This window comes from Vulpes lagopus, chromosome 10 (assembly GCF_018345385.1).
Source record: "Vulpes lagopus strain Blue_001 chromosome 10, ASM1834538v1, whole genome shotgun sequence".
NCBI classification, from domain to species: domain Eukaryota; kingdom Metazoa; phylum Chordata; class Mammalia; order Carnivora; family Canidae; genus Vulpes; species Vulpes lagopus.
In genome coordinates this window covers 113254063-113267407 of record NC_054833.1, presented here as the reverse complement: position 1 = coordinate 113267407, position 13345 = coordinate 113254063, and the positions used below count along the sequence as shown (strand labels likewise).

Sequence of the window (13345 nt, the reverse complement as noted above, 5' to 3'; positions counted from 1 at the left end):
CTACCCTGATGGGTACCCAGGAACCCGCACCAGTGCAGCTGCTTTACAAACCGAAGGGAAGAGAAGCTTTCAATAGGAAAGTACCTCGGAGCAAACAAGAGGCAAGAGCACTGTCCCATCCCTCCCCTGGAGCTGCCGCGCACAGAGAGAGGACCAGCTGTCCCTCAAGCAGATCTCCATCAACACCTCTCTAGGTCCAGCGCGAGAGCAGACCTCCGCAGGCCTCAAATTTAAAGCCAAACAAAGCTTGCAAGTTCTCCATGAAAAGACCTCAAAGTATTCATCTCTGTCTGACTCGCCAGGACCACTTATCTGAGCAGCCTTTGCAGCGGGGCCACCGTGGGCCCTGACCCGTCCCGCACAAGCGGCCGGGATGAGCCGCGGGAACACCCCGGTAGCTGCGCGGCCTGTGTGGGGGCAGACAAGCCTGGGTCGGGACCCCAGCGTGCCCCACTCGCTGCCCCGGTCGTGATGGATGCCACTTAGCTCTCTGAGCTCCACTCGTCCCTTCTGCAACACGGCGGCAGTAAATCCCACTTCCCTCCGGGCCCCAGGGAGAGTCAGAGCCCAAAGTCCTGGAAAACAGCAGGAACACGGTAAGCACGCCCCCAGCCGTGGCCCTGTGGTTTTCCTAAGTGGGACTGGGAGGGTGGCAGGGACAGGCTCTGTGCCCTTGGGAGGCAGAAAACAGAAAGTCAAATGCCAGAGCCGAGGGTTAAGCTGTGTGGCCTCTACAGGAGGAGCACCCAAGGCACAGGCGTGACACCAGGCACTCACGGATCTTCCAGCAGTGGTGTAAGTGGGTGGAGGTGGTGCTGGGGGCGCGGCAACGTGGGACTGATCCTGATCCTGCAGCCTCAGCCCAAAAACTTCTTAAGGAAAAGGGTCAGGGGCACCTGAGGGCTCAGCGGCGGAGCAGCTGCCTTCAGCTCAGGGCGTGACCCCGGGGTCCCAGGATCGAGTCCCACATCGAGCTCCTTGCAGGGAGCCTGCTTCTCCCTCTGCCTGTGTCTCTGCCTCTCTCTGTGTCTCATGAATAAATAAATAAAATCTAATAAAAAAAAGGAAAAGAAAAAAGAAAGAAAAGAGAAAAAGAAAAGAAAAGAAAAGAAAAAAGAAAAGAAAAGAAAAAAGAAAAGAAAAGAAAGAAGAAAAGAAAAGAAAAAAGAAGGAAAGGAAAGGAAAGGAAAGGAAAGGAAAGGAAAGGAAAGGAAAGGAAAGGAAAGGAAAGGAAAGGAAAGGAAAGGAAAGGAAAGGAAAGGAAGAGGAAAAGGGCCAGTCCCCTGCAAGCACAGCTTGTGTAGCACAGAGCAGCCCTATTCGGGGCTCAGGGCCACGCGTGGCCTTCCCGGGCGGTGGGTGTGGAGCCCAGCCTCCGGGGCCTGAGGTCGACTTGCCGGCTTTGCATCGGGGGCCACCCCCCCCCCCCACGAGAGCAGCAGCAGCCTCACAACGTGGCCCACCTGGCCCGCCCTGAGCGTTCAAGGGGTCACCTCGTTCGAGCAGCGCGGAAGGCCTGGAACCTACAGCTCTTTTTAAATTGTGCCACATACTCTGCAAGTCGACGGGGCCTCTGCTCTGCCCTTAGTGGTTCTGGGGCAAGAAAACTCCTTTCTCCTTGATGCGTGTTCACACCACTTGTGTCCTCCGCTGGCCCCGAGGGCGCCCAGCATGGGATGAATGCAATGGGGGGGAGGCTCTGCAGCTGAGCCCAGCAGGCTCGGGTCGGCAGCGACCACTGGCCCAGGTGCCGAAGTGATGGCACGTAGTGACTTAGCCCCGGGCGGCCAGAGGATGTGGGCCATGAGGGGTCCCCGTGCAGTGTCCACGGCCCGGGGCCACTGGGGCTTGTGCGGCCTGCCCAACACCGACGCACCCCGCCGCCGAGGGACTTGCTAGGACGAGCGGACAAACGACCACCCCGGCAGGGCACAGCCCGTCATCTGCATCTAGGGATGATCCCCAGGGTCCCCTGCGCTCACCAGCCCTTGCCTGGAGGCGTAAGCCTGTGCCAGGCGGGCAGTGCCAGGTCCCAGGTCCCAGGGCCTGGTCCGCAGCGCCCTGGAGCACAGGTGCACAGCGTCAGTGCCGGGTGGGGAGGCGAGGGAAGCCGGCCCGGATGCTCATCCTGCAGCACCAGGGAAGGCTCCGTGGAGGCGGCGGCCGGCCGGCTCCAGGAGGCATCGCCCAGCCGCCAGGGCAGCTGTGCAAGGGCCTGCAGGTGAGGCCCCGGCGGAGCACGAGCACCGGCCCACCCAGGGCAGCGGCGGCCAACCATCCCCGGGGAGGACGCCCATCCCCTGAGCCCTGCCCGACCCGAGCGCACCCTGATGGGTGGTGGGTGCCAGCGCCCCAACCCCAGGGCGGGAGGGGGGCCCTGAGTACAGGGGCCCAGCAGCCAGACCAGGTGAGCCCCGCTCACTGGCACTCCTCACCTCCCGGGGACCGGAGGACGCGCTCCTGTCCCACAGCCGCTGGCGGAGGTCGAGTCGCCCCAACGCCGGGGACCCCCCCTCACCCACACCAGCCTCCCGGCTGGACGTGCAGCACCTGCGCACACCCCGGCACCCCGGCCGCCCCTGGCCCTCTCCCATCACCTGTACTGCGACCCAAGGTCCTGGTTATCCCTTCAGTGCCCATTCCAAAGTGGGAAGCCAGTGCCGCTGGTTACGCGGAGATGCACAGTGGGCGCCTAGGAAGCGTTTGGGTGGTGGGTTTTTAAAAGACGTTGTTGATTTATTCCTGAGGGACACAGAGAGAGGCCGAGCCCCAGGCAGAGGGGGCAGCAGGCTCCCTGCGGGGACCTGACACGGGACTCGATCCCGGCGCCCCGGGGTCCCGCCCTGGGCCGGAGGCAGGCGCCCCACTGCCGAGCCCCCAGGCGCCCCGAGTCACGCACGTACACGCGCCCACACACGGCGAGTCACCAAGAAACACCAGCACGTGCACAGACGTCGCGGGGACACGCGCAGCTCCCCGGGCCCTTGAACCTGCTCCCCAGGGGACCGTGATGGGAGTGTCCCTCTGCCACCACCGTTCCCATCTCAGGGAGACACAGACTGAAGCACAGGGAGACGCTATCTTAAGTGATGCTTTATTCGCACTTGATCAGATACTGTCGAAGCCTGAGGTCACCTCCTGGGAAAAAGGAAGAGCAGCAGAGCTTAGAGGCAGAGGCACGCGGTTACACATCTCAGTGGGTCTCAGACAAAAAAGAAAAAAAGATGTTCGGTTCCCAATTTCCAAACTGTAAATACTCGCACCGATTCCCGGCCGGCCGTGTGGCCACTAACGACTTGTGGCAGTTCCTGAAAACCTACCCAGCGGCTCCCGTAATCCTAGCAGGAGCCCCCCCGACGCCCCTGGGGGCGCTTCTCAGACCTAAGCACACTAATCACCTGGAAACACCTCTAAAGTGCAGATTATGACCCAGAAAATCTGGGGCAGGGCCGTGACTTTGTGTCTCCGGACCTCTGCCCCGTGGGGGGGAGACGTGCTGCGGGCCTCGGGACCAGGGCTCGGCAGCCTGCGTGTGAGCAGATCAGCTCATCCCCAGCCCAGGCCTCTCCCCGGGGACATCACGGGTGTCCTGGTGGGTGCACACGCTGCCACCGCCCCCTGCGCACAGGAGCACGGGCGTCTCGGACCCGGGGCCCCCGGCCTGCCCCGCCGGGAATGAGTGCCCGGGACTCTCCGTGATGCGCCCCCCCCACTTGCACACACCACGTGGGCCTCTCGCGTGCCCGGGGCAGGCGGGTCGCACGAGCGGGACCAGGGCTGCTGAGAGCTGGGCCTTCGCTCCAACGGGACATCCGCTCAGAGAGCCTCGCTAGGGGCGAAGGAGATTCCAGTGTGACGATCAGAGTCACACCACGGACACCGCGTGCACGGGGAGCCCGTGTCCTTGTGCTGGTCGGAAAAGAGCTCGATGGGACCCGTCACCGTCATCAGAATTAAGGTCCATCGTGAACAGAGACTACACACCCCGACTGCGGGACTCCACGAAGGGAAGGAGACTCTGAGCTGTGTTGTAAAGCTTGGGTTAAAAAAAAAAAAAAAGAAAAAGAAAAAAAAATCAATGTATTTTTAGGTTTTCCGACCGCAGCACGTATGTCTGGCCAAGGGATGCTCGTTATTATAATGCTGCGGCCCCGACTTACACCCAGAGAGCGACGAAGAGGTTTCACAGCCTCTCTGGAGTTCTCGCAACTAGGGGAGTCTGGAACCCTCCCCGTGAGCCAATTCCTGCGCCGGGCAGCGTCCCGGCCGTGGACTCTTCATTCACACCCGCACTGAGACACCGGTCCCATCCCCCGCCGGCCCCAGCTCTGCGAGGTCACCTCGCGCCCACGGGCCGCACAGTCAATTCGGGAAATAACGTGGATGGAAGCTGTGCAGGGCCGGCCGCACACCGGTGGGTGAAGCCCAAAATAAAAACGGACACTTTAGGATCCAATCCAGCAGATGACTGTGGTTGACAGCAAATTATGCTTTTATTATCCACCGGGCTTAGTGGCCGCGATTATTTCACAGAAGCAAAAGTGACACACAGGCCCGGAGAGTTTCCATTAGACACGTTTCTGACCTTGAATTCAGAACCCTTAGCAGGCTGCCTCAAAACACGTAAATGCACGGGGCGGGGGGGGTCAGGGGGGTGTCCCAGGAACACAGACGCGTGCGCCGCTCCGCTGGCCCCCGGCGACTCACGCCAGGCTCTGGGGGACTGGAACACGACCGGCAGGGATAAGCTTGGGGTTCCGAGGGGGGTGACACCTGCAGGCGTGCAGATGCGACTCAAGGGGGCTCTGCCTCCCAAAGCCTTTGGGATTCCCCAACTGGATTCCCTGGGCAGGGCAGGTTCTGAATTTGTGGCTGGTTTCCTGTGCACCATGCACCGCCCCCACCACCACCACCGCGGCCCTGTGGTCACCTCTCTGCGGTGCCACGCCCTCTCCTCAACCCCGCTACTCCTCCACCCAGAAGCACCTGTCATTTGCTAATCCTGCCACCCAGAATGCCTACCAAGCCCACCTGGCTCTGTGACCGACACGCTACTCTTTCCCCTTAAAGCCCCGCAGGTTTTGGTGACCTTGGCACACATAATTGCCTTCTCCTCTCCCAAGGGGTAAAACCTAAAACCTCGTTCTTCCCATAGAAGCTCTTTTATTTGTTACAGAAATTTCAGCACAGGGGGACCAGGCCTGTGCCTAAGACGGAGTCAAAATAAGACCCCCTTGCTAGTATCATAGATCCAGAAGTATTTATAAGAACTTTCTTGAAATCATAAAGATCTCGAAGATACATAAATATTCTATTGGGCTCCCTTAAGGCACAACTAGACTGAGATCATCTCAAAAAAAGATGAACATGAGGCCAGGGGTCTCGGGCCTCCTCTAAATCCCCCCTTCTCCTTTGGAAAGCCACATCCTTCGCGGTCTTTAAATCATCTGCTCAAAACTTAATGGTCAGAGACCCAAGGAGTGAAATCACCAAGGTGCCTGCCCTTTATTGGAAGGGGTCCTGGTGAGGATGGGAGCTCCAGTGGGTCAGAGGCCCGGCCCCAGGGCTCAGACTTCGGGTTCCCTCCCCGGCCTGGGCACCACATTCTACCCACCGCCCCTTGCCAGGAGCGACTTCAGGACCTCAGCCTGGAAGGAGGCAGGCATTGTGCAGACCACCGGGACCGACCAGGGGCCTGACCCCATGGGACTCTAGATAAAACCCTGAGATTCTCGCAGGGAGGCGTGCAGATGTCCCCACTCTGGGGGCACCCGAGGAAGAGGCTCACTATGTGAGTGGCCTCGTGAGCTACAACTGCCACCTACCAGCCTGCCTTTCCTTGGTCACTCGCTGCCCACCGCGTCCAGGGCCAGCTTCCAGGCCCACCCCCCGGGGACTCCCAGGGACCCAAGAGCCTCTAAATCACAGCAACCGGCAGACATCGCCCCCACCCTTGGCCGAGGGAGGCTCCGCGGCGTCCTGGCCGAAAGCACAGAGTACGGTGTCAGGAGTGGCTCGAGCCACTGTTCCCTCACTCCCAACAGAGGGGGACGCGGATCTCAGTGGGGGCAGACGAGAGAACAGGTGCTCTGCGCTCCATACTCTAACCTGAGGGGTCGTGGGAAAATCCCATAAGCTACCTAAAACTCTACCGCTGCAGCAAGAACAGCTACTATTTATCAACTATTCCATGTGCTTTACAAAGACTCTTGATTTCTTTCTTTTTTTTTTAAGTATCTTATTTCAATTTCTTGCTGTGTAGGTCACTAGAGAAACTCCCAGGATTCTATTTAGACAGGTCAATAAAAGAATTTCTCATTCCCGTTTCATGGTTTAAGTGACAGGAACCATGTTGGATATGAATGACGCCTTTCATCAACAGCCTTCCCTACCCACAGCTAACACACAATTAACGACTTCAAATAGTTGTATTAAGCTTCCAAAGGGCAGTATTTTTAGCCCCTTCCCAAGAGCCAACCACATCTCCTTCCATGGAACACATGGCATTGCCCTTCACTGTTTCCTGCTGAGGGGACAACGCACAAGCCTTCAAGATCCACGTGGATCCCAACCATGAAAACACGGTCTGCTACGTCGTATCGTACAACAGCACCACAACCCGGTTTTTTTTTTTTTTCACAACCCGGTTTTAATCACTCAATGACAAACATTTCACTGGCTAGATCTTTCACTAAAATAAAATAAAATAAAATAAAATAAAATAAAATAAAATTAAAATTCCATTGCATTCCATACTCATCTACCTTCTTAAGGAGATGGCCCCAGTAGGGAGTCCCTACCGACCCAGGGATGAGGCCAAAATGATTTCTAAACACCATTCAGGAAGCTTCTGAGGGAAGATAATCTAAGTAGAGATTGGGTTCAGGTAGCGCCTTCCCCCAAAAGCGTTCAACAAATGTTTTCCGTTTATTCCAATGAATTTCAGCACTACTATAAAGGCTAAGAATTAGAACCTCTCCCTTCTTAAGTAACGTGGAAATGATTAAAATCAGGCGTGTCACATAACCGAGGCCACGGAGCCTGTGACACTGAAACTGAAATGCAGCCCAGTGTCCCGGCCTGATAGGTCAAGACCCTGCCAGCTGGATTACACTGCGTAGTAACCACCCTCGCGAGGGCATCCTACTGTCATCCTTTCATGTTGCAAAGACTTTCTAGCTTAGGAACCACCCACTGACACTATCACCAGGAACTACGGACGCCGATGACGGGTGGACAGACGACAGCAAGCAATCACATAACAAAAATAATATTGAGATATAACGCAGAATACACAGGTGATGGAAACCACCTAAAATGCTCATACGGATTCTAACTAAGCATCTTCAGGATACTGCTCTGTACTATCTTCCCCTACTACATTTTGGTAAGATGCAAAAAGAAGACCAACACAAGTATGTCTTCCCATTCGACCAAAATAGGTACAATTTTTTTTTTTTTTGCATTTTTGAGCATCCCCAATACGAAGACGGAAGTACCTGAGCACAGAAACCTAAACTCTGTTTGCCAGGGTGAAACATCAATAGAGAAATAAGGAATGGGATGCATCCTTGTAATTTTCGTATCAAATTCTGGAGAGGAGTTTGCACGCATAAGAAAAGCATTCCCTTACGATATCTCTATCACCCCCTCGTCTGCTTATTTTGTGTTATTTGTGTCACATCAGGAACCCAGTAATCTTATTTTATGCATTAATCTGCCTACGAAGAAACAACGTGTTACAACCTTATAGCACGTTACAGAACGTGAACATACTGTGATGACATTTTCACTTAATAACATACACAGAAAGAATAAGATTCCGCTTAATAGTCCTTTGCGAATATATTCAACATGCTTAAAATATAAATAGGTCCACAGAAAGACCTCATCATGGAAAACATATTATTTTCCTGCGTGTACACGTGAGTGCCAGGGGTCCTGCTGATAATATAGAGGAGCACGGAACTGTCGTCTAAGACACTCAGACTTCAGTTCACGTGAGGTTAATGTGGACTGTTGCAGTCGAATATAAAATAGACTAAAGACAGGCAAAGGAGGGAGAGAGAGAAGGAGCAAAGAAGGCAAAGCCCTTCCCTCAGTTATCGGATACATCCCCAACAGGGGAAGGTGTGGACACCGAGTCACACATGTGACACTTCCACGATTTATTTTCCCCCATAAAACACAACTTTACAGCCCACACAGTTTAATAGCATTTTCGATGTAAGTCTGGTCTTGGAAGGATTCTCCTTTCCTCAAAGCTGAATTATGCTGCTTTTATGTTCCCATATTATTGAACAAATGACTTTGAGGGAGAAAAAAAAAATGCTTTGTGGAACATGCACAAATTGATCAAAAAAAAAAAAAAAAAGATGAGTTCTATCTAAAGATCAACCTAGGATAATTTTTGCAATTTCTGTAGAGAAGACTGAGGTAGACAAATACTGGACTTTGGATATGATCGTATCCCACCCCTCCCAGCCTTTACTGAGAAACCTGTAGTAAAGGGGGGTGGGGGGGCTAACTTGCTAATCGTCGATGCATCGAACAAATGGATACCGAGCACCGACTCTGGGCTTAGCCCTCGACAAAGCAACATCCCCGGGGCAGGTCTTTGGCAAAAAGGGTAGCAAAGTATGAAGGTTCCGAATACAAGTGCTACTGTTTCATGACGCTTTCCAAAAAGATAGAGAGAAAAACCACATCTATGTATTTCTACAAACTAATAGGACTTAATAGCAAGACTTCTAAAGGCAAGAAGGTGGATGGTATTTATGATAAGGAATAGCATATGACATTTAAACTCAGGAAATCAAAGCTTGGGACATGATAGAAAGAGGAAACAGTGTTGGCCCTGGTGTTTTGCCACGAAGTCGCACTGGAGATTTCGCTAGAGGCAGCATATGGGAGAAGTGGCTGAATGGCATCCCTTGAACTTATTTCTTTTCTGACCTTTTGAAGTTGCCAGGTTCAACTCATTTTCTCCTCATGGTTATATCTGAAGCAGGCTCCAGAGGCAAGAACCAACAGTTCAGCAGAAATATGCTGCTCATCACCACTTTCTATGGGAATTGAATGACAAAAGACTAAATAGCTCTTTGGTTAATTGAGCCCCACGAGTTCAGATGACGGCCTTGTCCCATCAAAATATCATTCTATTTCACAAAGATACAATTATGGGATTGTGGTGAAAAAAAAAAAAAATTCCAGCACGACAAACATTTCTTTTTAAAGTGGTCAATATACAAATTTAGGAAGCCAGGAGGGGAAATCAAACAATCTAAGGCAGATGAAATGGCAAAAGGAACATAGTGAAACTCTTAGATTAGACTTGAACCAGCAAATGAGTTAGTTGGGCACATTCTGAGGGTTTTCTAGAAGTTTTGTGTATCTGCGTGCATATGTGCTCACTTCCGTGGGTGAGCGTGCACCACACAGGGCCCAGAGCAGCAAGGACCAGCCGTGGTTTAATCCGGACAGTCCGTAGGTGTTGTATAATATACCAAAGTTAGGAGCCGTCTCCTAAACTGAAAAGCAAAATCAGTGCATTGTGGCTATGAAAGCAACAGAGCTGAAACCAAAGGGGGAAAAAAAAGCCTTTTTCCTGCTTCTCTGAATAACTTTGTAAGCGATATAAAATGACTGAAGCCACCACCGACAGCATCACTGAGCACAGGATTTTCAGAAGAAAGTCTTGAGACTTTGGACTCCATCCATAATTAAAAGGCTACTCTGATTATGCCTGTTCCCTGATTTGTCAAATGAGAGGCTGTGCTGATGGGCCAGGAAAGCGTGGTCGGAAATATAAATTGAATGTCATTTTACCCCTGAAAAGCTTCTGGTTTTGCATGGGGAGTTTGCTCAGACTGGAATGTTGATAAAGCCCCGAGGTGTGCCACCTGGAGTAGGAGAACGAAGGTTTGTTTTGTTTTTGTTTGTTTGTTTGTTTTTTCCCTAAAAGCCTTAGTTGCCTTACAAGGTTTTCTGAACGATGGGTGAGGTACGGATTCTAACTTTCCTATCTGTGATCGCTCCTTTCTCTTCACCAGTGCCAGGAGCGAGCGAGCGGCACCTGGAAAGCAAAGCCCTGAAGTACAGTCTTGAGAAGAACCGTGTACCCTCATTCCTTGGAGTTCCCTTGCTTTGCTCCCAAATCCGATGCTCCCTGCAAACCAGGAATCCCAGACCTTAAATGTGTGCACGGCTTACAAGGAAGCCTTGTACCACGAGTGTGCTCACCCGGCAGCCTTTACAAATGCTGCCTCACGTGCTCCATTGCATCCTGCTGAGCATGTTTTATGGGTTGTTTGTTTTTTCCACCGAGCACAGCACCGCTGGCTCAAGCGAGTTCAGGACTGGCCTAGGGGATGCCTTAGAGGAGTTGTCAGGCCCCGAGCCCTACAGAACGCCCCAATAAAGTCACTTTCAGATTAAAGACCTCCTTTCCTTTGGAGCTGAAGTGTGTCAAGCAGGCAAAAGGAGCCGCTCTTCTAGCGAGGGCTGCTATGACACGACGTTGTTCATCAAAACCCAGAACACTTCCAGGAACTCAAAACATGCAACCTGGGCACCAAAAACGCAGGCAAAAAAATGGTAAGAGGTTTACCCGGCTGACATCCAGAGAGTCTGGGAGGCTGGACTTTAAAGTGGAAGTGGTTTTTAAGAGTAATAACGATTGGAAATACGAGCTCCAGATTACAGGGGTGGGGGGGAGATTAAAAGTTTCAACGACAGCATCACGGCCCGCGCTTCGGAGGGCGTTAGCCGGGGTCTCGGAGGTACAGGGTATCCTGCGAGCATCACCTGCGCAGGTAGTCATGGGGGGGGGGGGGGAGCAGCCCCGGAGGCAGCGATGCCCCGAGCTGCTGGAGATGCTCGTCTCGGTTTTCCGAGATTCTTCTCAACTCCGAGCCCTCCTCGGAGTCCAGGGGGAGAAATGTCCATATTATACACACACGCATGTGCCCCAAAGGTGGCTCGGAGCCCTGCGGGCGCTCCAGCGTGACAGGGCCGGGCCGGGCGGCTTCGGCTGCTCAGGAATCACGGAATCTTGTCGTTCCTCAGGGCGGGCGGACCCAGCATCTTGGGCCGCGGGGCTGGGAGCGGGAGCACGTGCCTGGACAGCGCGGTCCGCAGAGCGGCCTCAGCGGGAGGGGAGGGACCGGCCCTCCGAGAGCATCGCGCCCCGCAGGGTCCCCGCCCCCCGCCCCGCAGGGTCCCCGCGCCCCCGCCCGCGCCCCGCAGGGTCCCCGCGAGCCTGGGCGCAGCAGGGCCGGGCCCGGGGGCGCTCGCAGCGGGCGGGCGGCGGGAGGCCGGGCAGCGCGCTCGGGCATCTTACGTAAAGCTCTGCCCACGGAGACTTTCCCAGTTGAAAAGCTCCCACCGCGGAGCCGGAGGGGCGGGCGCGGCGGGGCGGGGCGGGCGGGCGGGGGCGGGGGACCGCCGAGGCCGAGGCCGGGGCCGTGCCGGGGCGCAGCGCGCAGGCCCCAGGCAGCCGGGCCCCCCGCGCCCCCGGGCCCCCAGCCCGGTCCCCGCACCCCGGTCCCCGCAGCCGGGTCTCCCCGGCCCAGCTCCAGGCAGCCCGGCCCCCGGCCCCCTCCCGTCCCTCCCGGTGCCCCCAGCCAGGCTCCGGGCAGCTCGGTCTCCGGTCCCCGCACCCGGTGCCCCCAGCCCTGCACCCGGTCCCCGGCCCCCGCAGCCCAGTCCCCGCAGCCCGGCTCCAGGCGCCCCAGTCTCCCCGGCCCCGGCCCCGCAGCCCCGCTCCGGGCATCCCGGCCCCGCGCCCCGGCCCCGCAGCCCAGTCCCCCCAGTCCCCGCACCCCGGCTCCCCGTCCCCGCACCCAGCCCCCCGCAGCCCGGCTCCAGGCGCCCCAGTCTCCCCGCCCCCGCACCCGGCCCCGCACCCGGTCGCGCCCCCCGCCCCCGCCCCCAGCCCCCCGCGGGGTCCTGCTCACCGCGCGGCCGGGACGGGACCCGCAGCTCCGCGAGGGACGTGGGCCCCGGCTCCTTCCGAGGCGGCCCCGGGCGAGGAGCGGCGCGAAGTTGCAGCCCCCGCCGCCGCCCCCCGCGCCCCTGCCCGCCCCCGCCGCCGCCCCCCGCGCCCCTGCCCGCCCCCCCGCCCCCCGCGCCCCTGCCCCCGGCCCCGCCCCGCGCACTGAGCGGCCCGACCCCGCGTCTCCAGCCCCCGCGGCGCGACGCTCGCCCAACGCGGTCCGGCCGCTCGCACTGGCCCCCGCAGCCGCTCCGTGCCCCGGGCAGGGCCGCCGTCCCCGCGCTCCGAGGCTTCCCGGGGGGGGGGGGGGGCGGGGGCCGCGGTCCCTGCGGGCGGGGGGTCCCGGCGCGTCCCGGCCTCGGCGGCGGCCTGCGGAGCCCCCGACCTGTTACGCGCGGCCGGAGCCGGAGCCGGAGCCGGAGCCGGAGCTGGAGCCCGGCGGGGGCGGTGCACGGCGGCGGGGAGCGCACCCCGAGGGCCCGGCGCCGCCACGCGGGGGTCCCCGGCTGCGACCTCGGCGGGCGCGGGGCGCGGGGGGTCCCGGCTGGGGCCGGCGGGTGCAGGTGCAGGCGGGCGCGCAGGTGGGCAGGGGGGCGGGGGGCGGGCGGAGGGTCCCGACCCGGGCCGGCGGGTGCAGGTGCAGGTGCAGGTGCAGGTGCAGGTGCGGGTGCAGGCGGGTGCAGGGGGGCGGGGGGGGGGTCCGGGCCACCGGGCCCGCGGGGCGGCTGCGGAGCCGGCAAGTTGTCAGCGGGCGGCGCGGCTGGCGAGCAGGGGCGGCCAGGGCGTGCGGGCGGGCGCGGGTGCGGGGCGGGGCGGGTGCGGCTCCAGGGCGGGTGCGGGTGCGGGTGCCGTCCCCCCCCCGTCCCGCCGGGCTCCCCCCGCCCCGCCCCTGCCCTCCCCGGCCCCCGCGGACCCGCAGCCCGGCGGCGAGAGGGGGGCGCGCAGGGGCGCGGCGGGCGCGGCTGCAGCGGGGACGGGGCCCGGGCGGTGCGCGTCGGGGCCGGGGCCGTGGCCGGGGCCGGGGCCGGGGCCGGAGGGGCGGGGCGGGGGGCGGCGGGGCCACTTACTGCTGCGGGGTCGGCGGGCGCGGGCGGCCTCCGGGCTCAGCGGCGGCGGCAGGGGCGCGGGGCGGGCTGCGGGGGGCGGCGGGCCCCGAGGCGCCTGCGGGCCCGGCTCATGCCGCGGGGGCTGCGCTGCGGGCTGGGCTGCGGGCTGCGCTGCGGGCGGCTCCCTCCGGCTCCCTCCGGCTCCGGCTCCGGCTCCGGCGACCGCGGCCGAGCGCTCCCCGTGCGAGCCCGCCCGCCTGCCAGACGCAACTGTGAAGTGATGTGGAAAAGTGAGCCGGAGCCT

The 13345-nt window shown here is 58.7% G+C and overlaps 1 protein-coding gene across 2 annotated transcripts in view; it reads right to left on the bottom strand.

Annotated features, from left to right (window-relative positions):
* CDH8 (cadherin 8) overlaps positions 1 to 13107 on the bottom strand; it is a 362680-nt gene extending 349573 nt beyond the window's left edge. The window contains exon 1 of one of the 2 annotated variants that reach the window (XM_041772883.1): positions 13063 to 13107. The gene's annotated coding sequence lies outside the window, so the exon portion shown is untranslated. Of the gene's footprint in view, positions 1 to 11957; positions 12025 to 13062 lie in introns of those variants that run through there. The other variant, XM_041772882.1, reaches the window with a different exon arrangement.
* Between the last annotated feature and the right edge of the window lie 238 nt (positions 13108 to 13345).